Below are 27237 nucleotides of genomic sequence, written 5' to 3'. Positions count from 1 at the left end.
TCATCAGTCCACAAAATATTCCTCCATTTCTCTTTAGGCCAGTTGATGTGTTCTTTGGCAAATTGTAACCTCTTCTGCACATGTCTTTTATTTAACAGAGGGACTTTACGGGGGATTCTTTCAAATAAATGAGCTTCACACAGGCGTCTTCTAACTGTCACAGCACTTACAGGTAACTCCAGACTGTCTTTGATCATCCTGGAGCTGATCAATGGGTGAGCCTTTGCCATTCTGGTTATTCTTCTATCCATTTTGATGGTTGTTTTCCGTTTTCTTCCACGCGTCTCAGGCTTTCAAAGAGAAAAGCATGTTCAACAGGTGCTGGCTTCATCCTTAAATAGGGGACACCTGATTTACACCTGTTTGTTCCACAAAACTGACAAACTCACTGACTGAATGCCACACTACTACAACCCCTGGCAAAAATGATGGAATCACCGGCCTCGGAGGATGTTCATTCAGTTGTTTAATTTTGTAGAAAAAAAGCAGATCACAGACATGACACAAAACTAAAGTCATTTCAAATGGCAACTTTCTGGCTTTAAGAAACACTATAAGAAATCAGGAAAAAAATTGTGGCAGTCAGTAACAGTTACTTTTTTAGACCAAGCAGAGGGAAACAAATATGGAATCACTCAATTCTAAGGAAAAAATGATGGAATCATGAAAAACAAAAGAACACTCCAACACATCACTAGTATTTTGTTGCACCACCTCTGGCTTTTATAACAGCTTGCAGTCTCTGAGGCATGGACTTAATGAGTGACAAACAGTACTCTTCATCAATCTGGCTCCAACTTTCTCTGATTGCTGTTGCCAGATCAGCTTTGCAGGTTGGAGACTTGTCATGGACCATTTTCTTCAACTTCCACCAAAGATTTTCAATTGGATTAAGATCCGGACTATTTGCAGGACATGACACTGACCCTATGTGTCTTTTTGCAAGGAATGTTTTCACAGTTTTTGCTCTATGGCAAGATGCATTATCATCTTGAAAAATGATATCATCATCCCCAAACATCCTTTGAATTGATGGGATAAGAAAAGTGTCCAAAATATCAACGTAAACTTGTGCATTTATTGATGATGTAATGACAGCCATCTCCCCAGTGCCTTTACCTGACATGCAGCCCCATATCATCAATGACTGTGGAAATTTACATGTTCTCTTCAGGCAGTCATCTTTATAAATCTCATTGGAACGGCACCAAACAAAACTTCCAGCATCATCACCTTGCCCAATGCAGATTCGAGATTCATCACTGAATATGACTTTCATCCAGTCATCCACAGTCCACGATTGCTTTTCCTTAGCCCATTGTACTTGTTTTTTTCTGTTTAGGTGTTAATGATGGCTTTCGTTTAGCTTTTCTGTATGTAAATCCAACTTCCTTTAGGCGGTTTCTTACAGTTCAGTCACAGACGTTGACTCCAGTTTCCTCCCATTCGTTCCTCATTTGTTGTGCATTTTCGATTTTTGAGGCATATTGCTTTAATTTTTCTGTCTTGACGCTTTGATGTCTTCCTTGGTCTACCAGTATGTTTGCCTTTAACAACCTTCCCATGTTGTTTGTATTTGGTCCAGAGTTTAGACACAGCTGACTGTAAACAACCAACATCTTTTGCAACATTGCGTGATGATTTACTCTCTTTTAAGAGTTTGATAATCCTCTCCTTTGTTTCAATTGACATCTCTCGTGTTGGAGCCATGATTCATGTCAGTCCACTTGGTGCAACAGCTCTCCAAGGTGTGATCACTCCTTTTTAGATGCAGACTAACGAGCAGATCTGATTTGATGCAGGTGTTAGTTTTGAGGATGAAAATTTACAGGGTGATTCCATAATTTATTCCTCAGAATTGAGTGATTCCATATTTTCTGCTTGGTCTAAACACGTAACCGTTACTGACTGCCACAATTTTTTTTCTTGATTTCTTATAATGTTTCTTAAAGCCAGAAAGTTGCCATTTGAAATGACTTTACTTTTGAGTCATGTCTGTGATCTGCTTTTTTTCTACATAATTAAACAATTGAATGAACATCCTCCGAGGCCGGTGATTCCATAATTATTGCCAGGGGTTGTACAACCTCATGGAGGAAGATTGAAACCGACTGCATTCTACTCAAAAGGATTGGATCCAGTAGCACAGGCACTGCCCCCTTGTGTTCACACTGTTTGTGCTGCAGCCATGGCCATCGATTCATCAGCTGATGTTGTTTCATCCAACTACACTCTTAGTACCACATGCTGTAGATGTGTTGTTGCTACAGGCTAAAATGAATTTTCTATCGCCAGCCAGACATTTATCTTATACTGCTACGTTGCTGTCACAACCCCACGTGGTCATAAAGCGATGCACCACACTGAATCCAGCTACTCTCCTCCCCACCGAGGAGGATGGAGACCCCCACAGCTGTGTTGCTGTTACTGAAGGTCTCCAGCTCCCCAGAGCCGATCTGACAGATTCTCCCCTGTCTGAGGGAGAAGTCTGGTTTGTTGACCGTTCTTTCTCCAAGAATGATAAGGGAGAGACGCAGACAGGATATGATGTAGTGAGGTCACAGAATGGTTATTGAAGCAAAACAGATAACACACACACATTCAGCACAAGCTGCTGAACTCATCGCTCTGACTAGAGCTTGTATTTTGGCCAAAGATAAAAAAGTGACTATTTATACTGATCCCTACTCATTTAGTGTGAGGTGTTTTGGTGACACTGTAAGCTGAGCAACAATGCTACCGGAGGACACTCTGGTGGGACGCCGTGTTCCGGCAGGAGAACGGCGGCAGGAACGTTGCTGTCACCAGCGTTGCAAAGATAGCTGTTGTGTTATGGTCTTAGTGTGTGGGATACTTGACTCCTTATGTAGAGACATCGCCATAGCAACACATCTTTTCCACAGGACGAGACATCGCCATAGCACTCTTTCCCAACTTTGGAATCTCCAGTGTAAGAAGAGAAGTTGAATTCACCAGATACAAGTTCCTACAGTTCATGAACTCATCACTGACGTTCGCAAAGGCCACTTCGGAAGAACTCACCGCTCTACGACTGATGGTGCTACAGAACCGCATGGTTCTCGACCTCCTAACCGCACCACAAGGAGGTGTGTGTGTGATAGTGGGAACTGCATGCTGCACCTTTATTCCGGACAACACTGCCGATGGTGGGGCCATTCAAAAAGGCCATCGCTGAAATGACTACTACCAGAGATGCTGTGCAGGCTTCCGTGAATTCTAAGAGCTGGGACCTTTGGTCTTGGTTCACATCTGGAACTTGGTGGCAACTCCTTTTGAAAACTTGTATTCCTCTCCCTGCTGTTGTGATTCTGTTTTGTGTTTTGATGACTTGCGTGCTTCCATGTATCCGTAGCATGCTTACCCGCACAGTGAACCCTTCTTTTTTGCAGTACCAAGTCCTGATACAACAGCAGAATAGAAGCTATGAACCTGTGTGGCAACAGATTGACAATGTCAGTGCTGAAGCAGGATATGAGAATGTGTAATGCTTTTATGATGTGCCTATTGAAAGTGTGAAAGCAAGTGATAGGCATCTGATGTTCTGCATTCACAAACGACAAACAGGAGGGACATGTCAGAAAAATCATGCTCATACCATCATAACACTTATGTTTTTATTATCATTTGTTCTGCATCACATATCTTATGCATGCTTATATTTTTGCACTGTGCTGTGTTGCACGTCTCTGCTGGGATTGCTGGCCTTGAAACGAGGAAAGTTCTCGTGGGATGACAGTGAAACAACAGAACTGATGAGCACCAGTTGGTTCCACATCCTGCCTGGAGATGGGTTGTTTGATGGGAAGACAAGGGAGTATAAGCTAGCAATCAAAGCAAATCCACAGATAGGACATGTAATAGATCTTTGTTCAACAGCTGCACAGAATGTTTTGCATATGTATCTACTCAAGGTACCTGACAAACTGTGAGACGCATGTGAGTTTTCCATCAATGACTACATGATCACGCCCTGCTTGTACATCACACTGTTTGCGTGAATAAAAGATGCTGAGCAGAGGGAGACTGTCGAAGAGAGTCAAAAAGAGAGAGGTGGAGACTGACTGCTCTGAGACTGCTCTTCCCTTTGCATGCAAAGCTGACAGAAAAGATTTGCTGCATCCCGTGTCCATTCATTTCTTTGGTGTCTAAAGGTGTTTGACCCTGACACAGGTGCTGACCAAGCTGGGCTTCCTGGTATCACGGGCATTCCAGTGTGAGCTGGCTGATCAGTCAGGCGCGTGCCAGTCAATGTTATGCTAATCCGCAATCATCCAAATGTCATCAGGTACATTCCAACATTACAGCGCATTTTGCAGCGAGAGCCGGTTTCCTGAATGTAATCAGAGCTACTGACTGCACACTAGGGCTGGACTGGGACCAAAAAACGGCCCGGGCATTTTTGGCCATGGCGGCCCACCATGATTATTTATATGATACATGAAAACACACAACATACCAGAGGACATATGCACACATTGTGTTATTTCAAACATTAAAATAAAGCGCAGTAGAATGTGCCACAAATTACTGCATTTACAGTCGTTTTTGACAGGAAGGTGATTAGAGAACCTCTGCCTTGGGTTCCTGAAGCATGGATCTGCTTACTTTTTTCAGTTATGTTGCTGAGGTGCTCTTTTAAGCAGACATCAGAAATATTATCAATTCCACAAAATTGCCATGATCAAGGCTGTCAAGTTGTACGCAGCCTCACTGTGCTCCTGCCTGGAGCTTCAGCCTCTCTTCCCTTTGACCTTCACAACCTCCATTACACGTTCCAACACCTGATGTCTCTTCTTAACCTGCTCACAGTGTCCTGTCAGCTGTCTTCCCTCACAGATGTGGTCAATGCTTTACTCTGGAGCAGTTTAAAATATGCCTCAGCACACCGTCTATTGTATGTGCCTCTCTCGTGTTCTTCGGTGCACACGCCTCCAGTCTGTCATGCCTCTCTTGTGTTCTTCTGTTCTTCGCTGCACACGCCTCCAGTCTGTCATGCCTCTCGCGTGTTCTTCTGTTCTTCTGTGCACACGCCTCCAGTCTGTCATGCCTCTCGTGTGTTCTTCTGTTCTTCTGTGCACACGCCTCCAGTCTGTCATGCCTCTCTCGCGTTCTTCTGTTCTTCGGTGCACATGCTTCCAGTCTGTCATGCCTCTCTCGTGCTCTTCTGTTCATCGGTGCACGCGCCTCCAGTCTGTCATGCCTCTCTCATGTTCTTCTGTTCTTTGGTGCATGCGCCTCCAGTCTCTCATGTTCTTCTGTTCTTCGGTGCACGCGCCTCCAGTCTGTCATGCCTCTCTCGCGTTCTTCTGTTCTTCGGTGCACGCGCCTCCAGTCTGTCATGCCTCTCTCGCGTTCTTCTGTTCTTCGGTGCACACGCGCCTCCAGTCTGTCATGCCTCTCTCGCGTTCTTCTGTTCTTCGGTGCACGCGCCTCCAGTCTGTCATGCCTCTCTCGCGTTCTTCTGTTCTTCGGTGCACGCGCCTCCAGTCTGTCATGCCTCTCTCGCGCTCTTCTGTTCTTCGGTGCACGCGCCTCCAGTCTGTCATGCCTCTCTCGCGCTCTTCTGTTCTTCGGTGGACACGTCTCCAGTCTGTCATGCCTCTCTCGCGTTCTTCTGTTCTTCGGTGCACGCACCTCCAGTCTGTCATGCCTCTCTCGCGCTCTTCTGTTCTTCGGTGCACGCGTCTCCAGTCTGTCATGCCTCTCTCGCGTTCTTCTGTTCTTCGTGGCACACGCCTCCAGTCTGTCATGCCTCTCTCGCGTTCTTCTGTTCTTCGGTGCACACGCCTCCAGTCTGTCATGCCTCTCTGGCGTTCTTCTGTTCTTCTGTGCACACGCCTCCAGTCTGTCATGCCTCTCTCGCGTTCTTCTGTTCTTCGGTGCACACGCCTCCAGTCTGTCATGCCTCTCTCGCGTTCTTCTGTTCTTCGGTGCACACGTCTCCAGTCTGTCATGCCTCTCTCGCGTTCTTCTGTTCTTCGGTGCACACGTCTCCAGTCTGTCATGCCTCTCTAGTGTTCTTCTGTTCTTTGGTGCATGCGCCTCCAGTCTCTCATGTTCTTCTGTTCTTCGGTGCACACGCCTCCAGTCTGTCATGCCTCTCTCGTGTTCTTCTGTTCTTCGGTGCACACGTCTCCAGTCTGTCATGCCTCTCTCGCGTTCTTCTGTTCTTCGGTGCACACGCCTCCAGTCTGTCATGCCTCTCTCGCGTTCTTCTGTTCTTCGGTGCACGCGCCTCCAGTCTGTCATGCCTCTCTCGCGCTCTTCTGTTCTTCGCTGCACACGCCTCCAGTCTGTCATGCCTCTCGCGTGTTCTTCTGTTCTTCTGTGCACACGCCTCCAGTCTGTCATGCCTCTCGCGTGTTCTTCTGTTCTTCTGTGCACACGCCTCCAGTCTGTCATGCCTCTCTCGCGTTCTTCTGTTCTTCGGTGCACATGCTTCCAGTCTGTCATGCCTCTCTCGTGCTCTTCTGTTCATCGGTGCACGCGCCTCCAGTCTGTCATGCCTCTCTCATGTTCTTCTGTTCTTTGGTGCATGCACCTCCAGTCTCTCATGTTCTTCTGTTCTTCGGTGCACGCGCCTCCAGTCTGTCATGCCTCTCTCGCGTTCTTCTGTTCTTCGGTGCACGCGCCTCCAGTCTGTCATGCCTCTCTCGCGTTCTTCTGTTCTTCGGTGCACACGCGCCTCCAGTCTGTCATGCCTCTCTCGCGTTCTTCTGTTCTTCGGTGCACGCGCCTCCAGTCTGTCATGCCTCTCTCGCGTTCTTCTGTTCTTCGGTGCACGTGCCTCCAGTCTGTCATGCCTCTCTCGCGCTCTTCTGTTCTTCGGTGCACGCGCCTCCAGTCTGTCATGCCTCTCTCGCGCTCTTCTGTTCTTCGGTGGACACGTCTCCAGTCTGTCATGCCTCTCTCGCGTTCTTCTGTTCTTCGGTGCACGCGCCTCCAGTCTGTCATGCCTCTCTCGCGCTCTTCTGTTCTTCGGTGCACGCGTCTCCAGTCTGTCATGCCTCTCTCGCGTTCTTCTGTTCTTCGTGGCACACGCCTCCAGTCTGTCATGCCTCTCTCGCGTTCTTCTGTTCTTCGGTGCACACGCCTCCAGTCTGTCATGCCTCTCTGGCGTTCTTCTGTTCTTCTGTGCACACGCCTCCAGTCTGTCATGCCTCTCTCGCGTTCTTCTGTTCTTCGGTGCACACGCCTCCAGTCTGTCATGCCTCTCTCGCGTTCTTCTGTTCTTCGGTGCACACGTCTCCAGTCTGTCATGCCTCTCTCGCGTTCTTCTGTTCTTCGGTGCACACGTCTCCAGTCTGTCATGCCTCTCTAGTGTTCTTCTGTTCTTTGGTGCATGCGCCTCCAGTCTCTCATGTTCTTCTGTTCTTCGGTGCACACGCCTCCAGTCTGTCATGCCTCTCTCGTGTTCTTCTGTTCTTCGGTGCACACGTCTCCAGTCTGTCATGCCTCTCTCGCGTTCTTCTGTTCTTCGGTGCACACGCCTCCAGTCTGTCATGCCTCTCTCGCGTTCTTCTGTTCTTCGGTGCACGCGCCTCCAGTCTGTCATGCCTCTCTCGCGCTCTTCTGTTCTTCGGTGCACGCGTCTCCAGTCTGTCATGCCTCTCTCGCGTTCTTCTGTTCTTCGTGGCACACGCCTCCAGTCTGTCATGCCTCTCTCGCGTTCTTCTGTTCTTTGGTGCTCACGCCTCCAGTCTGTCATGCCTCTCTGGCGTTCTTCTGTTCTTCTGTGCACACGCCTCCAGTCTGTCATGCCTCTCTCGCGTTCTTCTGTTCTTCGGTGCACACGCCTCCAGTCTGTCATGCCTCTCTCGCGTTCTTCTGTTCTTCGGTGCACACGTCTCCAGTCTGTCATGCCTCTCTCGCGTTCTTCTGTTCTTCGGTGCACACGTCTCCAGTCTGTCATGCCTCTCTAGTGTTCTTCTGTTCTTTGGTGCATGCGCCTCCAGTCTCTCATGTTCTTCTGTTCTTCGGTGCACACGCCTCCAGTCTGTCATGCCTCTCTCGTGTTCTTCTGTTCTTTGGTGCACACGCCTCCAGTCTGTCATGCTTCTCTCGTGTTCTTCTGTTCTTCGGTGCACACGTCTCCAGTCTGTCATGCCTCTCTCGCGTTCTTCTGTTCTTCGGTGCACACGCCTCCAGTCTGTCATGCCTCTCTCGCGCTCTTCTGTTCTTCGGTGCACGCGTCTCCAGTCTGTCATGCCTCTCTCGCGCTCTTCTGTTCATCGGTGCACGCGCCTCCAGTCTCTCGTGTTCTTCTGTTCTTCGATGCACACGCCTCCAGTCTGTCATGCCTCCCTCGCGTTCTTCTGTTCTTCGGTGCACACGTCTCCAGTCTGTCATGCCTCTCTCGTGTTCTTCTGTTCTTTGGTGCATGCGCCTCCAGTCTCTCATGTTCTTCTGTTCTTCGGTGCACACGCCTCCAGTCTGTCATGCCTCTCTCGTGTTCTTCGGTGCACACGCCTCCAGTCTGTCATGCCTCTCTCATGTTCTTCTGTTCTTTGGTGCACACGCCTCCAGTCTGTCATGCTTCTCTCGTGTTCTTCTGTTCTTCGGTGCACACGTCTCCAGTCTGTCATGCCTCTTTCGCATTCTTCTGTTCTTCGGTGCACACGCCTCCAGTCTGTCATGCCTCTCTCGCGCTCTTCTGTTCTTCGGTGCACGCGTCTCCAGTCTGTCATGCCTCTCTCGCGCTCTTCTGTTCATCGGTGCACGCGCCTCCAGTCTCTCGTGTTCTTCTGTTCTTCGATGCGCACGCCTCCAGTCTGTCATGCCTCCCTCGCATTCTTCTGTTCTTCGGTGCACACGTCTCCAGTCTGTCATGCCTCTCTCGTGTTCTTCTGTTCTTTGGTGCATGCGCCTCCAGTCTCTCATGTTCTTCTGTTCTTCGGTGCACACGCCTCCAGTCTGTCATGCCTCTCTCGTGTTCTTCTGTTCTTCGGTGCACACGCCTCCAGTCTGTCATGCCTCTCTCGTGTTCTTCTGTTCTTCGGTGCACACGCCTCCAGTCTGTCATGCCTCTCTCATGTTCTTCTGTTCTTCGGTGCACAAGCCTCCAGTCTGTCATGCCTCTCTCATGTTCTTCTGTTCTTTGGTGCACACATCTCCAGTCTGTCATGCCTCTCTCGCGCTCTTCTGTTCTTCGGTGCACGCGTCTCCAGTCTGTCATGCCTCTCTCGCGCTCTTCTGTTCATCGGTGCACGCGCCTCCAGTCTGTCATGCCTCTCTCGCGTTCTTCTGTTCTTTGGTGCACACGCCTCCAGTCTGTCATGCCTCTCTCGCGTTCTTCTGTTCTTCGGTGCACACGTCTCCAGTCTGTCATGCCTCTCTCGCGCTCTTCTGTTCTTCGGTGCACACGCCTCCAGTCTGTCATGCGTCTCTCGCGTTCTTCGGTGCACACGCCTCCAGTCTGTCATGCCTCTCTCACGTTCTTCTGTTCTTCGGTGCACACGCCTCCAGTCTGTCATGCCTCTCTCGTGTTCTTCTGTTCTTCTGTGCACACATCTCCAGTCTGTCATGCCTCTAATAAAAGCACTTGGATCACTGGACTTACTAAAATCAAGGCAAACAAAACAAAATAAAGCGTGACATTGACTACAATACGTCAGCCATTTCCATGTTATGTCTTCTGTTCTGTTAAAGAGCCTCTGGATGACTGGGTTTGTGGCATCCTGTTGTGGATGAAACTTAGAAAGGTCCTGCTTCTTTGTGGGATGAGTGTTGTGTGGGCCGCCCGAAGAGGAGGTACTGCTGGCCTACGCCAGAGGGCGCCCTGTGTGTAGTCGGGTTTCAGGCACCAGAGGGTGCAGTTACTACCCAGGAGCCAGGACTGACAGCTGTCAGCAATCACCATCATCATCACTATAAAAGCCTGGAGGAGACACCACATCTCTGCTGAGATATCAGTTTACCACACAGGTAATACTCTCAGCCGTTTTTCTGTGCCGAACGCACGTACCTTGTCTGTTCTGAACCTTTTGCAGGAGTACCTGGAACTCTACTCGCAGCGGGAGCTGGGTTTGTGGATGGTGGAGGAGTGACGACTTTCACTCCTCGCTCCACTTACGATAAGTAGTAGTTCAGGCTCTGCCGTTGAATTGTTCCTGAGTTGGTGGTGGAGGTGTCCCCTCCAAGTGGATAAGAACTGTGAGTTTGCTGACTGCTTACTGGGTGTCCACACACCCACCATTAACCTGTTTTTGTTCCTGCCAGCAGTACCGGATCTGACAGCTGAAGCAGAGGCCACCTGAGGACTCGGGACTTGGCGGCTTCAGTATATTGCAGGTCTTCGTTGGCGGCGGAACCTTGTGAGCCCCGGCTCTTCTCTGGATAGGCGTCTCCTACCCTCGGGCCTGCCCACATGTCACCAATTGTATTTTGTGACTGACTGTCTAAAAGCAGTATTCGACCTGTTGTGCACATTTGCCACAATAAATTGTATTTATTGGATTATCTATTGACCGTTCATTTGCGCCCCCTGTTGTGGGTCCGTGCATTACACTTTCCCCAACAGGATATCTCGGCCAATGTCATGGATCCCGAGGGGCACAACCCACCCGTTGAACAGTCAATGGAGACGCAAGGTGCACAGGCTTCTGCAGGAGGAATTATGGGTGAGTTGCAGCAATTTTTGGCCATCTTCACTGCTCGGTTGGATTTGGTAACCGAGCAGAATGTACTACTCAATCGTAGGATGGAGGCTCTCACCGCATAGGTGGAAGCATGTGCACAGGGTGCGGCTGCCACTCCTCCTCCTGCCGACCTGTTGCAGAACAGGGACCCTCCAGTGGTCGTTCAACGGACCCCCCCCATCCCCTGAAGCATACATAAGTCCCCCGGAGCCGTACGGAGGCTGTGTTGAGACGTGGGCGGACTTCTTAATGCAGTGCTCGCTCGTCTTCGCTCAGCGTCCAGTAATGTACGCGTCAGACTCCAGCAAGGTGGCTTATGTTGTCAATTTGCTTCGAGGTGAGGCATGCGCCTGGGCTACGGCGCTTTGGTAGCAGAATTTGCGGCTCCTAACGACTTACACTGGGTTCGTACGGGAATTCAGACAAGTTTCTGATCACCCTAATCGAGGCGAATCTGCTTCCACACTGCTGCTGTCCATTCGACAGGGGCGATGGAGCGCTGCGGAGTATGCAGTCGACTTTTGTGTCGCGGCCGCGAGGGCCGGCTGGAATACGGTAGCGCTCCACGCCGCCTTCGTAAATGGACTGTCTTCGGTCCTGAAGGAGCACCTGGTGGGTAGAGATGAGCCGCGGGATTTAGATGGGCTTATTGATTTAGTTATACGTTTAGACAACCGATTGGAAGAACGTCGACGGAGCGAGATGAAGGGCGTGGCTGGGCACGCGCCGTCCCTCTCCCTTCCCGGTCCGAAGCAGCCCCGCCTTCCCCACGCTCCACAGCCAGAGTGCTCCGTGTGACGACAGCTCCACCTGCTGATGAAGCTATGGACACGAGCAGGGCCAAGATAAAATTAGAAAACAGAGGAGGCTGGCCCACGGAGAGTGCTTTTTCTGTGGCTCTAACGAGCATTTGCAGAAACAATGCCCCAAGCGGTTAAACACCAACGCTCGCCCTTAGAGACTGGGCTTAGGGTGGGCCATAACACACACGCGGGTAATGCACGTAAATCCGCACGAATCCCAGTTGTGATCCTCTGTGGGGATTTAACCCTTCAAGCTCCAGCACTAATCGACACGGGATCAGAAGGGAATCTGCTAGATAGCAGATGGGCTAAAGAAGTAGGGCTCCCTCTAGTGGCTCTTCCTTCACCAGTGAGGGTACGGGCACTAGATGGCACCCTTCTTCCACTAATCACACACCAGACACAGCCCGTAACACTGGTTGTGTCTGGGAATCACAGGGAGGAGATTGTGTTTTTTGTAACACCTTCTACCTCCAGAGTTATTTTGGGCTATCCATGGATTAGTAAGCACAATCCCCGGATCGATTGGCCGTCTGGAGTTGTGGCTCAATGGAGCGAAACCTGCCACTGGGAGTGTTTACGATCCTCGGTTCCACCCGGTGGGACTGCTAAAGAGGAGGTTTGAGTCCCTCCCAATCTCATGGTGGTGCCAGTTGAGTACCACGATCTTTCTGACGTTTTCAGCAAAGATCTGGCACTCACGCTTCCCCCGCATCGACCGTACAATTGTGCCATTGATTTAATCCCGGGCGCTGAGTATCCGTCCAGTAAACTGTACAACCTCTCACGCCCCGAGCGAGAATCGATGGAGACCTACATCCGGGACTCTTTAGCTGCCGGGTTGATCCGGAACTCGTCCTCCCCGTAAGGTGCTGGTTTCTTTTTTGTGGGCAAGAAGGACGGCGGACTCCGTCCATGCATTGATTTTAGAGGGCTGAACGAGATCACGGTTCGCAACCGATACCCGTTGCCCCTGTTGGATTCAGTGTTCACGCCCCTGCATGGAGCCAAAATATTTACTAAATTGGATCTTAGGAATGCGTATCACCTGGTTCGGATCCGGAAGGGAGACGAATGGAAGACGGCATTTAACATCCTGTTAGGTCACTTTGAGTACCTGGTCATGCCGTTCGGCCTCACTAACGCCCCCGCGATGCAAGCATTAGTAAATGACGTCTTGCGGGACTTCCTGCATCGGTTCGTCTTTGTATACCTAGACGATATCCTCATCTTCTCCCCGGATCCTGAGACCCATGTTAAGCATGTACGTCAGGTCCTGCAGCGGTTGTTGGAGAACCGGCTGTTTGTGAAGGGCGAGAAGTGCGAGTTCCACCGTACTTCTTTGTCCTTCATGGAGTTCATAATCTCCTCCGACTCCATCGCCCCTGATCCGGCCAAGGTAGCGGCGGTGAGAGATTGGCCCCAACCGGCAAGCCGTAGGAAGCTGCAACAGTTCCTCAGCTTCGCTAATTTCTATCGGAGGTTTATCAAGGGCTATAATCAGGTTGTTGGTCCCCTTACAGCCCTGACCTCCCCAAAAGTTCCCTTCACCTGGTCGGATCGGTGCGAAGCCGCGTTTAGGGAGTTGAAACGCCGGTTCTCTACTGCGCCAGTCCTGGTGCAGCCTGATCCTAGCCGCAAATTTGTTGTGGAAGTAGATGCCTCTGACTCAGGGATAGGAGCCCTGCTGTCCCAGAGCGGGGAGTCCGATAAGGTTCTCCACCCCTGTGCCTATTTCTCCCACAGGTTGACCCCAGCAGAGCAGAATTATGACGTCGGCAATCGGGAGCTCCTGGCGGTGAAGGAGGCCCTGGAGGAGTGGAGACACTTGTTGGAGGGAGCTGTGGTTCCATTCACGGTTTTCACCGACCATCGGAACCTGGAGTATATCCGGACCGCTAAGCGTCTGAACCCCAGGCAAGCCCGTTGGTCTCTTTTTTTTTGGACGTTTTGACTTCAGGATCACCTATCGCCCCGGGACTAAGAACCAGCGGTCAGACGCACTCTCCCGGGTGCATGAAGAAGAAGTCAAAGCGGAGCTGTCGGATCCACCAGAAAACATCATCCTGGAGTCCACTATCGTCGCCACACTGACGTGGGACGTGGAGAACATCGTCAGGGAGGCCCTGACGCGTCACCCGGTCCCCGGCGGTGGACCACCTAACCGTTTGTACGTCCCACCAGACGCTAGGACTGCAGATTTGGACTTCTGTCACGGTTCTAAGCTCACCTGCCATCCAGGCGTGCGAAGGACCGTGGCAGTTGTTCGACAGCGGTTCTGGTGGGCGTCTTTGGAAGCCGACGTCCGGGAGTATGTCCGGGCCTGTACCACCTGTGCCAGGGGCAAGGCAGTCCACCAACCGGAGAAGGGATTCCTCCAGCCGCTGCCAGTGCCTCATCGCCCCTGGTCCCACATCGGCCTGGACTTTGTCACGGGTGTCCCTGCATCCCAGGGAATGACAACCATCCTGACGATAGTGGACTGGTTCTCCAAGGCGGTCCACTTCGTGGCCCTCCCGAAGCTCCTGACGGCCCAGGAGACTGCAGACCTCCTGGTCCAGCACGTCATACGTCTGCATGGTATCCCTGCGAACATCATCTCGGATCGTGGTCCCCAGTTCTCCTCGCAAGTCTGGAGGAGTTTCTGTAGGGAACTGGGGGCCACCGTGAGCCTTTCGTCCGGATACCACCCCCAGACCAACGGACAAGCAGAGCGGGCTAATCAAGAGCTAGAACAGGCCCTACGGTGTTTGACCTCCACGCACCCGATGGCCTGGAGTCAACATCTGGCCTGGATCGAGTACGCTCATAACAGTCAGGTTTCATCAGCAACCGGCCTCTCCCCATTTGAAGCATGTTTGGGGTACCAACCCCATTGTTTCCGGCTGTGGAGGGAGAGGTCGGGGTTCCCTCGGTTCAGGCCCACCTCAGGAGGTGCCGTCGGGTGTGGTGTACAGCCCGCTCTGCCCTGCTGAAAGCCCGGATGAGGGCGAAAAGCCATGCAGACCGCCAACGCGCCCAGGCAGGAGGTCTGGCTTTCAACCAAGAACATTCCTCTCAACACGGAGTCACCAAAACTCATGGACAGATACATCGGAACCTTCAAGATCACTAAAGTCATCAGTCCAGCCGCAGTGAAGCTGAAACTCCCAGCTTCACTGCGGATTCATCCCGTGTTTCATGTCTCCAAATTGAAGCCATACCACACCTTGGACCTCTGCACCCCCGGACTGGTGCCGCCTCCTGCCCGCATCATCGACGGTGAGCCTGCGTGGACAGTCCGCAGGCTCTTGGATGTTCGCCGGAGGGGTCGGGGTCTCCAGTATCTGGTGGACTGGGAAGGTTACGGACCTGAAGAACGCTCCTGGGTGAAAAGGAGCTTCATCCTGGATCCGGCCCTCCTGGCCGAGTTCTACCAGCGACACCCCGACAAGCCTGGTCGGGCGCCTGTTGAGGGGGGGGTCCTGTTGTGTGGGCCGCCCGAAGAGGAGGTACTGCTGGCCTATGCCAGAGGGCACCCTGCCTGTAGTCGGGTTTCAGGCTCCAGAGGGCGCTGTTACTACCCAGGAGCCATGACTGACAGCTGTCAGCAATCACCATCATCATCACTATAAAAGCCTGGAGGAGACGCCACATCTCTGCCGAGATATCAGTTTACCACACAGGTAATACTCTCAGCCGTTTTTCTGTGCTGAACACACATACCTTGTCTGTTCTGAACCTTTTGCAGGAGTACCTGGAACTCTATTCGCAGCTGGAGCTGGGTTTGTGGACGGTGGAGGAGTGACGAGTTTCACTCCTCGCTCCACTTATGATAAGTAGTAGTTCAGGCTCTGCCATTGAATTGTTCCTGAGTTGGAGGTGGAGGTGTCCCCTCCAAGTGGATAAGAACTGTGAGTTTGCTGACTACTTACTGGGTGTCCACACACCCACCATTAACCTGTTTTTGTTCCTGCCAGCAGTACCGGATCTGACAGCTGAAGCAGAGGCCACCTGGGGACTCGGGACTTGGCGGCTTCAGTATACTGCAGGTCTTCGTTGGTGGCGGAACCTTGTGGGCCCTGGCTCTTCTCTGGATAGGCGTCTCCTACCCTCGGGCCTGCCCACATGTCACCAATTGTAGTTTGTGATTGACTGTCTAAAAGCAGTATTCGACCTGTTGTGCACATTTGCCACAATAAATTGTATTTATTGGATTATCTATTGACCGTTCATTTGCGCCCCCTGTTGTGGGTCCGTGCATTACACTTTCCCCAACAATGAGGGTGGCTAAAAGAGTCACCTGTTTGATCTCCCTGTGACTCCTTCAACAGTCTCTCTTCTTGACTAAACACAGAGAAACAGAAAGAGGCAGGAATGTTCATTTCACTAGTCTTATTTCTCTGGTTACCGACCAAGAATCATCCATATTTCAGCAAAGCAATGTTTCACTAATATCACATGATCAACTGTAAGCTTTAACACCTGCAAACAAGAAATTTATAACAAGCTGAAATAACACTGAACACTTAGACCTTATAGGTGTTTACATCAGAGTGACATGAGCCCATCATGAACATTAATGTTCATGATAATGCTGCTTTTAATGTTGACGGCGCTGCACTCGTTGATGACGCTGCATCCGCTGCTGTGGCTGAACCACTGGCAAACATATCTGTAATTTTTGCACATTTTGCTGTCTCAACTTGTAGACTTTTGAGCCTTTTCTCTCACAGCTTCTCTGCGCCTCCCTTGCGTTTCTGTTGTTTATCCATTTCGATAGCCAGATATTCACTTAAGTCTCTCCAACTCCGTTCAGCTCAAATGGCAGAAATTGATCACATGGGTCAACGTGAGGGTGAGGGCGGGCCGAGGAAGGCTGAGAGATTTCATTGGATTAGCCCAGTGTCCTTCAAGAGATTCTGCCAATGGCCACATTTTGTGTTTCAAATACCGTCACGGCTCTTTTTTTTTTTTTTACTTTTTTTTTATATATATAAAATTATGACAGCCCCGGCCCAAAATATCTTACAGGACATGCTGTGACATGCCCACCTCTTCCACAATTTCTCAGATAGTCACACGACTGAAAAGTCACCGAAAGCCGTCTGAATCTTCCAAATGGTGGAAGAGGTGGGCAAACTCTTTTCATGGCCAAATCTTCTGTCACAGTGGAATGTGCTGAAAAAGTGCTGATGTCCACCTCTTCCACAGTTTCTCAGATAGTCACACGACGGTCCCACATCACCACAGTGTTCACTTTGGCAATGATCTGGTCATTTCAGCATGTTGATGGCCGATCGGAGCGCGGCTCGCTCTCCACCGTTGTGTGGACGTCTTTAAACCGGTTGTACGGCTCCTTAATCTGTGTGATGCCCAGAGGATCGTCACCGAAAGCTGTCTGAATAATCCAAATGGTTTCCACCTGGCTGTCGCTCAGTTTGTGGCAAAATTTGATGCGGCGCTGCTCCAGTCGTTCCCCATCCTCACACAAAGGCTGCTTACAAGCAAATGATGCAATCAACAGGCGTGAAAAAACTCACGCATGCGCACAAAGGTTCAAGGTTTGCTCATGCAAGCACACGTGATTCAAATCCATCAGGTTTTTGAAAAAAATTAAAAGGTCCAATACTTTTCTAACAGACCTCGTATGAGAGATATGTGATTTTGAAGAGATGAGCCAGTGATGTCACAGAGCAGCTCTACTCTGATTGGCTGTCATCCCCCACAACTCAAAAACAAAGCAGAACAGATTCAAACAGAATGTGACTTTTTAACCTCTTAAAATATGTCAAGGTCAGCCATCATGGAACTTGTCCAAGGTCTGTGTCCCAAAAATGTTCCCTGTGAATTTGAAGACTGTGGCAGTAACAGAACTGGACTTATACTGAGCTCAGACAGACGGACACCAGGTTTTCACAATGCCCAATGGCCATATGTTGGCCTCGGGTGAAAAACCCAGAGATGTTAGCTTACCTGTGCTATGTCCCGCCTTGATGGGGTGCCTGTAACTATAGTTACATGCATCAGTTGTAAACTGGTGATGCTTCCCAGCCCGACCTGAAGATGACTGAAAGCACCACACATGTTGACAGGCTGAGTGGACCTCTATCACGAAACCAAAGATAGTTCTGGAACTGATCTGTCTCTCTTTTGCAAACCCACAATTCTGCAAAAGCACATGTTGGAGCTGCTGATGGACAGAGGACCAGCGGGTTGTGTTGGAGAGGGGGGCAGCCAATGTTCACTTGATTGACAGCAGAGGTCGTGTGGTGGACACCATACTGATGGAGGTGTTGGACGTCCCGTCGTCCCACCAAGACGTCATCTTCAAGGAGGGACAGAAGGAGCTCGTCCATAAGGACGGTCTGACATTTGACCTTCAGGTGTCTGATCAACTGAACTATTTAAACAGTGTTCAGCCTGCAGATGAAAGTGATGTTGATCAATGTCATGGATCTTCCCATCTTCAAACACGGCACCAAATAAGTGCTCAGTGTAACTATGAAGACGTGTTAAAGTTGGAAAGTGACACAGAGGGGATGAAAATTAAAGGTCAAACTGATGAGGCTGATCTTAAATGTGAAGGAACAGAGAACCAGATGAGGTAATTATAAAGGCAGCTGAGTGAAGCTGTCAGAAACCTGGATCAGAGCAGCTGAACGTCAGCGTTGTAAATGTGGACACCCTGTTGTCCTCAGTTCATGTCCGTCTCTTCTGTCATGTTGATCTTCCAGCATTTCTGCTGCCAAATTGTCTTCATGAAAATTCAGTAAGATATATCTTATATATTATATTCCAGTTCTAAGGTGGAACTATGCCAGTATACAAAGGTATATCTAAATATCTAAAAAGGAAGAGTAAAATAGGAGAGTAGAAAAGAGTAGAGTTGAGCCACTTAGGTGCCTGGTCTTGAGAACCAGGGATGGCAGGTTGAAAAGCTTTTTTATCCCATGGGAACTCTCCCTACACACCCAAGCAGCTCAAGAAAAAGGTCTATATAATATAATAAGTAATGAGACATAAGAAGGATAAGACATCATAAAGGTAATTAGTATGTAGACTAGCAGTAAAATTAAATATAGTTAGGCTGAGCTGTAGAAGCTGTGAGTGTACTGGGATCTATCTAAAGTAACTCTGTTAGCATACTGTAGGAAAATAAAAAGTATAATCATTATGCTATCAAATGGAAACCTAAGAACATAGGTACTACATGTGGAGGAACACATAAACTGATGAATCATGAAAAATCTACACCAGGTAAAATAAAATTGTAAATGGTGAAAATAAGCTAGTTATAGTAGAAGAGCTAAATTAGCTGTGAATAAGCCAACTGTACCCAGCAAGCTAACACCATAAACAAAAACGGTAATTAGTGTATAAAGTATAATAGCGTAGTTAAACCTACAATAACAGTATTAACAAATACATATAAAATAAATGTGGGCAAAAGTATGAATTAATGTGGGTTATCAAACACAAATGACAGAATCAGAAACGCCGCTGATTCAGCAAAAATGTTGTTCCCCTTTAAGATGCTCCTCGTTCCACCTCCACCATCGACTTCTGTCACCGCTGATGGTTTGACCTCTGACCTTACAGGTACAGCAGCAGACATCATGAACTGGTTCTAGCTAATAACCAGAGCTCACCCGGGTTTATTCTCCAACTATTTCCCTGCACTATGCAGGCGAGGAAAATGATGACAAACTCCAAATAAAATTCTTTACCAACGGCTGGAAATTTTCTAAGAGTCATTTTAGTGTTTATACTATTGTGACTTTTGAATGAAATCTGAAGTTCCAGCTGAAATGTTGACAGCAGAGAGTCGACTGGATCAGGGGACACAAATTTACTGGATTTTTTTTTTTTTTTTTTCACTGCAAATTGAAGTTCTTTTCCAAAAATGTTGTCCTGTCCTGTCTTTGTTTCTCCCCAGGTGGTTCTAAGGTGGATTTCTTCTGTGTGGACTGTGGCGTCTGCTGTGGGTGACGTTAAGGTTCAGTCCTGCTGTCAGTGGAGCACACGTGGGGAACTGTCAGAGCAGCGTGTCATCACAGCTGATTGTCATCTCACCTCATCAGCATCAGTGCTTTTACCCTCGAATCGTCTCCTGATTCAGGGCCATAATCTGTTGACTGAATTTGTCTGCTCCCTGCATTTGAGTCCTAAACCCTAGTCCTTGGTCAGTCTGTGACGGAAGGTCCAGGGCCCCCGAGCCCGAATCATGACAAAAGATTCTGGCCATACCATGGAGCCCCTGGGAGCAGTCCCTGTCTAGTCAGACCTTAGTCTCCTAGGATTTTTGTTTCCCCAGTGAAGTTTCTTCCATTCCGGTAGTCACTCAGTCACCTCTTGCAGCATTAGCTCCAAGAAAAAGTTCTGGGTTCTGAGTTTTTCTGTGTATCTGGTCCCAAGTTGTGTTTTTGCCCTAGGTCCATGTCTCACCCCAAGTTCTGTTTTCTGTTGTTAGGTTTCTAGTCAAGGTTTGTGTTAAGTAACCAGTCATGTGTTCAAGTCTCCAGGCGGGTTTTTACCTGACATGAGGTAATTATGTAATTATAAAAACTAGACCTTGGTCTCTGTCCAAGCTCTACTTTGCTTCCAAGTGTAGTTCCTGGTCATGTTTAGTCCTACGTCCTGGTCATGTTCCCTTGTGTGGAGACTCTAGTCATGTCCCATGTTTAGTCCCCAGTCGTGCTGTTAACTGTAAATAAATGGTAAATGGACTGCATTTATATAGTGATTTTCCATCTGTATCAGACGCTCAAAGCGCTTTACAATTATGCCTCACATTCACCCCGATGTCAGGGTGCTGCCATACAAGGCGCTCACTACACACCGGGAGCAATAGGGGATTAAAGGCCTTGCTTGATTTTCCAGTCAGGCGGGGATTTGAACCCATGATCTTCTGGACTCAAGCCCAACACCTTAACCACTAGACCATCACCTCCTCCTAACTGTGCTTCCTCCTGGTCTGTTTCTAGTCCCAAGTCGGGTTCCTAGGTGTCTCTCTAGTCATGTTGTGATCCTACATCTTAGTCAGGTTTCCTTATGTCAAGTCCAAGTCAGGTTTCTTTGTGTCAAATCTCACGTCCAAGTCAGGTTCCCTTGTGTTATGGCCCAAGTCAGGTTTTTACTCTGTGTCCTGATAATGTTCCACTCCACCCTCCCTGAGTACATCCTTTCCAGCCAGACCCCTACTGCAACTGGACTCCTCCAGTCACGCCTTCTGCCTCATCTCCGCCTTGTACCCTGGAGGGTAGCACAGCATCCTTGTTTCCATTGTGGGCCCAGGGTGGTTTGCAAGGCTCCTAAGTTTCCGCATCTGACCCTGGAGGGTCACCCGGCTTCTCCTCTGGGACGTCTGCCTCGTATATTCAGATTGGCTCGGAAGGTTGCCTGGTGGGCTCCCTTTTGGGGGGTGTTGGTGAGATAGAGCTGAATGTGGATTTCTTCTGAGTGGACTGTGGCGTCTGCTGTGGGTGATGTCCAGGTTGCCAGAGTAGCACGTGGGGAACTGTCAGAGCAGCTTGTCTTCACAGCTGATCGTCGTGTCACCTCATCAGCGCCAGTGGTTTTAACGTTGGATCGTCTCCTGATTCAGGGCCAGAATCTCGGGGTTGCCGCAGGAATCTACCAAGAACCTCCTGGTCTCTACAGTGTCCTTCTACAGCGCACCAGACTGCAGCTGATCCAAGTCAGAGCAGTTCCACAGGCTCGCCCCACCTGGTTCCAGTCACAGTCCTGTCTGTCTAGTCTGTCATCCCATTTGGTTCCTTCTGGTTTAGTTGTCCCACTGTGGAGTCCTGTCCGGTTCCCTGTCCTCACATTCGTCATTCTGGTTGTGTTGTCTCCGGGGAGGGGCTTCCACATCCCGTAGCTCCTCTAACTGCACAGATCCCCCTTGTACAATAAACCCTTGTTTTTTTCTGGTTCCTGCCTGCTTTGTGTGCTCCCTAAATTTGGGTCCTAAAACCTAGTCAATCTGTGACGGCAGGTCCAGGGCCCCCGAGCCAGAACTGTGACAGAGATTTATGGCCCTGGGCTTTAACCGTGACAAACTTAATGACAATCTGTAAATTTTCTTGAATGCTGTAGGGGGGGGGGGGGGTTGTTTCTATCAAAAAACACAAAATTCAGGAACATCAATTTTGGGTGAATTTCATAGTTTTCATGACCAAGAATTGCTGTTTTTCTTCAAATTGTGAAATTCTGCATTTAAGAACAGAATTTTTATGAATCAAACACAACCATCATACAACCCCAATTCCAATGAAGTTGGACGTTGTGTAAAATGTAAATAAAAACAGAATACAATGATTTTCAAATCCTCTTCAACCTATATTCAATTGAATACACCACAAAGACAAGATATTTAATGTTCAAACTGATAAACTTTATTGTTTTTGTGCAAATATTTGCTCATTTTTAAATGGATGCCTGTAACATGTTTCTAAAAAGCTGGGACAGTGGTATGTTTTCCACTGTGTTACATCACCTTTCCTTCTAACAACACTCAATAAGCGTTTGGGAACTGAGGACACTAATTGTTGAAGCTTTGTAGGTGGAATTCTTTCCCATTCTTGCTTGATGTACGACTTCAGTTGTTCAACAGTCCAGGGTCTCCGTTGTCATATTTTGCGCTTCATAATGCGCCACACATTTTCACTGGGTGACAGGTCTGGACTGCAGGCAGGCCAGTCTAGTACCCGCACTCTTTTACTACGAAGCCACGCTGTTGTAACACGTGCAGAATGTGGCTTGGCATTGTCTTGCTGAAATAAGCAGGGACGTCCCTGATAAAGACGTTGCTTGGATGGCAGCATGTGTTGCTCCAAAACCTGGATGTACCTTTCAGCACTGATGGTGCCATCACAGATGTGTAAGTTGTCCATGCCATGGGCACTAACACACCCCCATACCATCACAGATGCTGGCTTTTGAACTTTGTGCTGGTAACAATCTGGATGGTCTTTTTCCTCTTTTGTCCAGAGGACACGACGTCCATGATTTCCAAAAACAATTTGAAATGTGGACTCATCAGACCACAGCACACATTTCCACTTTGTGTCTGTCCATTTCAAATGAGCTCGGGCCCAGAGAAGGCGACAGTATTTCTGGATGTTGTTGATGTACAGCTTTCACTTTGCATGGTAGAGTTTTAACTTGCACTTGTAGATGTAGCGACGAACTGTGTTAACTGACAATGGTTTTCTGAAGTGTTCCTGAGCCCACATGGTAAGATCCTTTACACAATGATGTCAGTTTTTAATGCAGTACCGCCTGAGAGATCGAAGGTCACGGGCATTCAGTGTTGGTTTTCAGGTGTGCTGCTTACATGTAGAAAGTTCTCCAGATTCTCTGAATCTTCTGATTATATTATGGACTGTAGATGATGGAATCCCTAAATTCCTTGCAATTGAACATTGAGAAACGTTGTTCTTAAACTGTTGGACTATTTTTTTACACAGTTGTTCACAAAGTGGTGATCCTCACCCCATCTTTGCTTGTGAACGGCTGAGCCTTTTGGGGATGCTCCTTTTATACCCAATCATGACACTCACCTGTTTCCAAATGGGTGTTCTTTGATCATTCATCAACTTTCCCAGTCTTTTTTTGCCCCGTCCCAACGTTTTTAAAACGTGATGCAGGCATCCATTTCAAAGCCCTAACTATAAGCTTTAGCAAAAAGGAAAGTTTTAAGCCTAATCTTAAAAGTAGAGAGGGTGTCTGTCTCCCTGATCTGAATTGGGAGCTGGTTCCACAGGAGAGGAGCCTGAAAGCTGAAGGCTCTGCCTCCCATTCTACTCTTACAAACCCTAGGAACTACAAGTAAGCCTGCAGTCTGAGAGCGAAGCGCTCTATTGGGGTGATATGGTACTATGAGGTCCCTAAGATAAGATGGGACCTGATTATTCAAAACCTTATAAGTAAGAAGAAGAATTTTAAATTCTATTCTAGAATTAACAGGAAGCCAATGAAGAGAGGCCAATATGGGTGAGATAAATAAATCTACAGGGATTAAAGAAAAAAAAAAAAAAACTTTATGACTTTTTTAAAAGCAAATCATAATTTGTTCACCATCCACCTTTTTATAAAAACCCTTTTGCGATCATGTCCAAGGATTTAAGGTAAAACAAGGTGCAGACAGTTAAGAAACCAGCAAGTTGTTCTCCTGCTGAACCAGATTCTATTTCACTCACTAACCGTTGTTGCTCTTTTCTAAAGCAGCATCATATTATAGAAAGACTTTAACCTCCACATTATTTAAATACTTCAGGATAAACACATTTTAAGGGGACAGATTTTCTACAGATTTTACTTCATTCAACACCAATGAAAATCTATTTGGCTAAAAAAGGAAACTTTTGGGAGGTCGGCGTCAGCGTGAACTCTGACCTTTGGACACCACAGATCCTTTAGAACTTTACCAGAATCAGACGAGTCCAAGTTTTCTTTCTAAAGTGGTCAAATCCTTTATTTCTTTGTGTGGTTGTGAGTTTCTGATCTTTCCTGACAGTGCACGTGCACGTTGTGACCGCAGCCAGTGAAAAACAGCCTCACGTGTGTGAAGCTTTTCCACAAAAGCTGCTTTGATAAATCCACCCTGTTGATGAACAGATGAAAGTTCTGATCAAATCCAGTAAGAATCCATCTGATAAAGGAGTTTTTTGATCAGTCAGTTGATTCACATAAAAAAAGTGTGTGTCGTTTCTCTTCAGGGTGTAACAAAAACACACAAACACACTGCTTCACTTTAAATACACAACAAGTGTGTTTAAGATCATCTGTGTCACTGTCTGAGAGCACGGAGTCCATAAGAACAGACAGAGAACTCTTTGCAGCTGCACACAAACTCTGCAGGCCTCTGGAGCAGGGGGCGGAGCCGCAGGGGGCGGAGCCGCAGGGGGCGGAGCCGCAGGGGGCGGAGCCGCAGGGGGCGGAGCCGCAGGGGGCGGAGCCGCAGGGGGCGGAGCCGCAGGGGCGGAGCCGCAGGGGGCGGAGCCGCAGGGGGCGAGGGCTGGGGAAGGGCCCCAAACCCTTTAAAGGTCCACTTTTGCAGCAATTTTAAATAATCTCAAATAATAATAATAATCAGACTCTAATACTTTGAAACAAATAAGATATTATTATTATGCAGGGGCAGTAGTCTACTAGTCTGTGCAGTTGGTTTCAGTGTGCAAGGTTCCTGGTTCAAACCCCACCCCTGCCACATTTCTCCAAGTAATGTGGACTTGTGTCAGGAAGGGTATCCTGTGCACATCTACAGGGTGTCCCCAAAAAAGTGCCACAAAACCATTTGACTGGCCAATCTGAATTGTTGTTTTTTTTTTTTTTTTTTTTTTTTTGCTTTTTTTTGGGGGGAGTTTCTTCTTATGTAGTTTGAGGCTGATCCAATGAGGATGCTGCTTACAATCGAGCAAAAAGGGAAACTGATGGAATTGTACTTTGAGAACCAAATCTTGTGTACGCCAAAACTCTTACAAACTGAGGTGAAATTACAAATAAACACCAGAGATAAAATTTCTTGAGATATGCTTCAACATGACATATAACAGGTATCAGTATCCAAAAGTGTTTAGATTTTCTATGACTTTATTTTTGTGGCGCTTTTTTGGAGATACCCTGTACCAAGGGCGTAGGTTTGGTCTCAGCTTTGGTAGGGACAATACCCCCCCGGCCCACCTGCCCACCACCACCCCCTAACCCACTCACACCATTAGATGCACAAGTACAGCATAATACATAACATATGACGACACTTTATTATATTTAACACTTTATTTACATTATTAAGTGTGTAGGCAAACAAACAAATAGCTTAAATAACAAAATTGCACCCAAAATCACTAATCTATTCTATAGGCCTACACCTGAGAGAACAAGACAACAAAAAAATACTTGTGGAGCTAACAAAAAAAAAAAAAAAGTTTTTGCAACCAAGATGTATAATCTATTCTCTTCATCAATAATGCAGTTGTAGGTATCTGGCAACCTAATTTGCAAAAAAAAAAAAAAAAAAAAAAAGATTTCCAATGATATATAGGGTGTATTACGGTAAACGTAAGCCTGTGATGTCATAACGCAGAGGAAAAACACGGAAGTTTCACACTAGTGCACCGCTGAGAAAAAAAAATAAATAAATAAATAAAAAACTAGTGCGCCGCTGATTCTCATTACCGTAAGTTCTCATATAAGCCCTCACTCTGAAAAATTTGACAGCAAGCCAAGAACCCGTTCTTTCCAACAGTGCGTTCGGTGACTTTTGAAACGAGGGAAAGTATGAAAAAGAGCGCAAAAGTGACAGAAAAGTACAGAGACAGACAGCAAACATAAATGTAGTAATTTTTGAGGAAAAGGCAGGATGTTAGTGTCATTTGTGAAGGTGTGTTTGTGTGGGTGTGCAGTTTATTGTAAGTGTGGCGCACAGCATTGTTCTCAAGCCCCGCCCTTCTTGTTTTTCTGCACTGGAGCAGTGTTGCCAGATATGAAATATGAAACTATCGTACCAAAACCTCAAAATGATCGTATTTTGGGAGAAATTATCGTACACAAACAAAACGCATACAACGTAGCTATTTTAGCGTTGTTGGTTTTTTTTTATTTACAAAGAATTTTATGTCACATTTTTAAACAGTAATTATAGTAATGGGGAAACTATGGCACAAAAAGAACGCAAGTGCACAAGCAAATGCACTACCAGACTAGAAAGATTTTTTTTTTTCTGTGAAGGGACACAAACGTGTTAATTACCAGACTAGAAAGAGTCGAATTCAACCTCGAGGTCGCTGTCGTCATCCGATGCCATGGACACTTGTGCAGATTTTGTTGAACACAGAAAAAATGTTGACACCTCCATAAGGAACTTGAACTTTTTATTTTTCTTGTATATCTCTTTGCTCTTGTGTTTTGTTCGTTTGTTATTGCATTTGTTGAAATACAGTTTTGAAAAAAAAAAAAGATGTTGTTGGTTGGGGAATCTTCCTGTCCTGTCCTGCAGAGATTGGATGGGAACTCATTCAAATGACTGTCCCAGCAGCCCAAAGCCAGCAGCAGCCCTGTGTGTGTTGTGTCTTTGATGCTGCAAACGCCTGCAAAATGATTCTTGGGTGTCAGAGAGAGATGCGTGTTTGGGCAACCAACAGAAATTATCGTACATATTTGGATTTTTCCCCATTATAGATCGTACATCGTACAGAGGGCAAAACTATCGTACAAATACGATAATTATCGTACATCTGGCAACACTGCACCGGAGCCACCCATCCTCTGCGCTCCGGGACCTCCCACTTTACAAATGAAGCGCTGCCTGCCGAGATAGAAGAATGTGAGTCAGTGAAATTGCAACATGGTAACCCTGTCACTCTGGCACGTTGAAAACACAAAACATGACGACTAAAATTATAGTATCGAGTTCGCAAAAAATAGTGAATGATTTTGTTATATTAAAAAAATGCTAAATATTGGTAGGGACTATTTTGCCATCCCAAAATACTGGTTGTGACTTGTCCCTATGGTCCATATGCAAACCTACGCCCCTGCCCTGTACCTTCTATCTGCTGGTGACCCCAAGTGAAAACAAGGGAGCAGCTGAAGGGATTTACTTACTTTCATATCATTATCATTGGTTTACTATTTGTAATATTTAAGAAGAAAGTAATTTTGCCCCCCCCCCCCCCCACCAAAAAAAACAAAAACAAAAAACCCAGGAGCTTCACACACCAAATACTATAAGTATGTGGTTTATTATTTTAAAAATGACTATAAATTAAAGATACATATAGAGGATAAAT

General features: G+C 47.7%; 1 long non-coding RNA gene across 1 annotated transcript; it reads left to right on the top strand.

Moving 5' to 3' along the window:
* The first annotated feature begins 3685 nt into the window (after window positions 1–3685).
* LOC117505782 lies at window positions 3686–27237 on the top strand. Its single transcript, XR_004559260.1, has 3 exons — window positions 3686–3696; window positions 12622–12626; window positions 27157–27237. It is a non-coding gene; the product is annotated as an uncharacterized LOC117505782 (long non-coding RNA).

Source organism: Thalassophryne amazonica, unplaced genomic scaffold (genome assembly GCF_902500255.1).
Source record: "Thalassophryne amazonica unplaced genomic scaffold, fThaAma1.1, whole genome shotgun sequence".
In the NCBI taxonomy this organism is placed as follows: domain Eukaryota; kingdom Metazoa; phylum Chordata; class Actinopteri; order Batrachoidiformes; family Batrachoididae; genus Thalassophryne; species Thalassophryne amazonica.
Note: the sequence above shows the minus strand (reverse complement) of the source record. Positions and strands in the feature narration are given on the sequence as shown.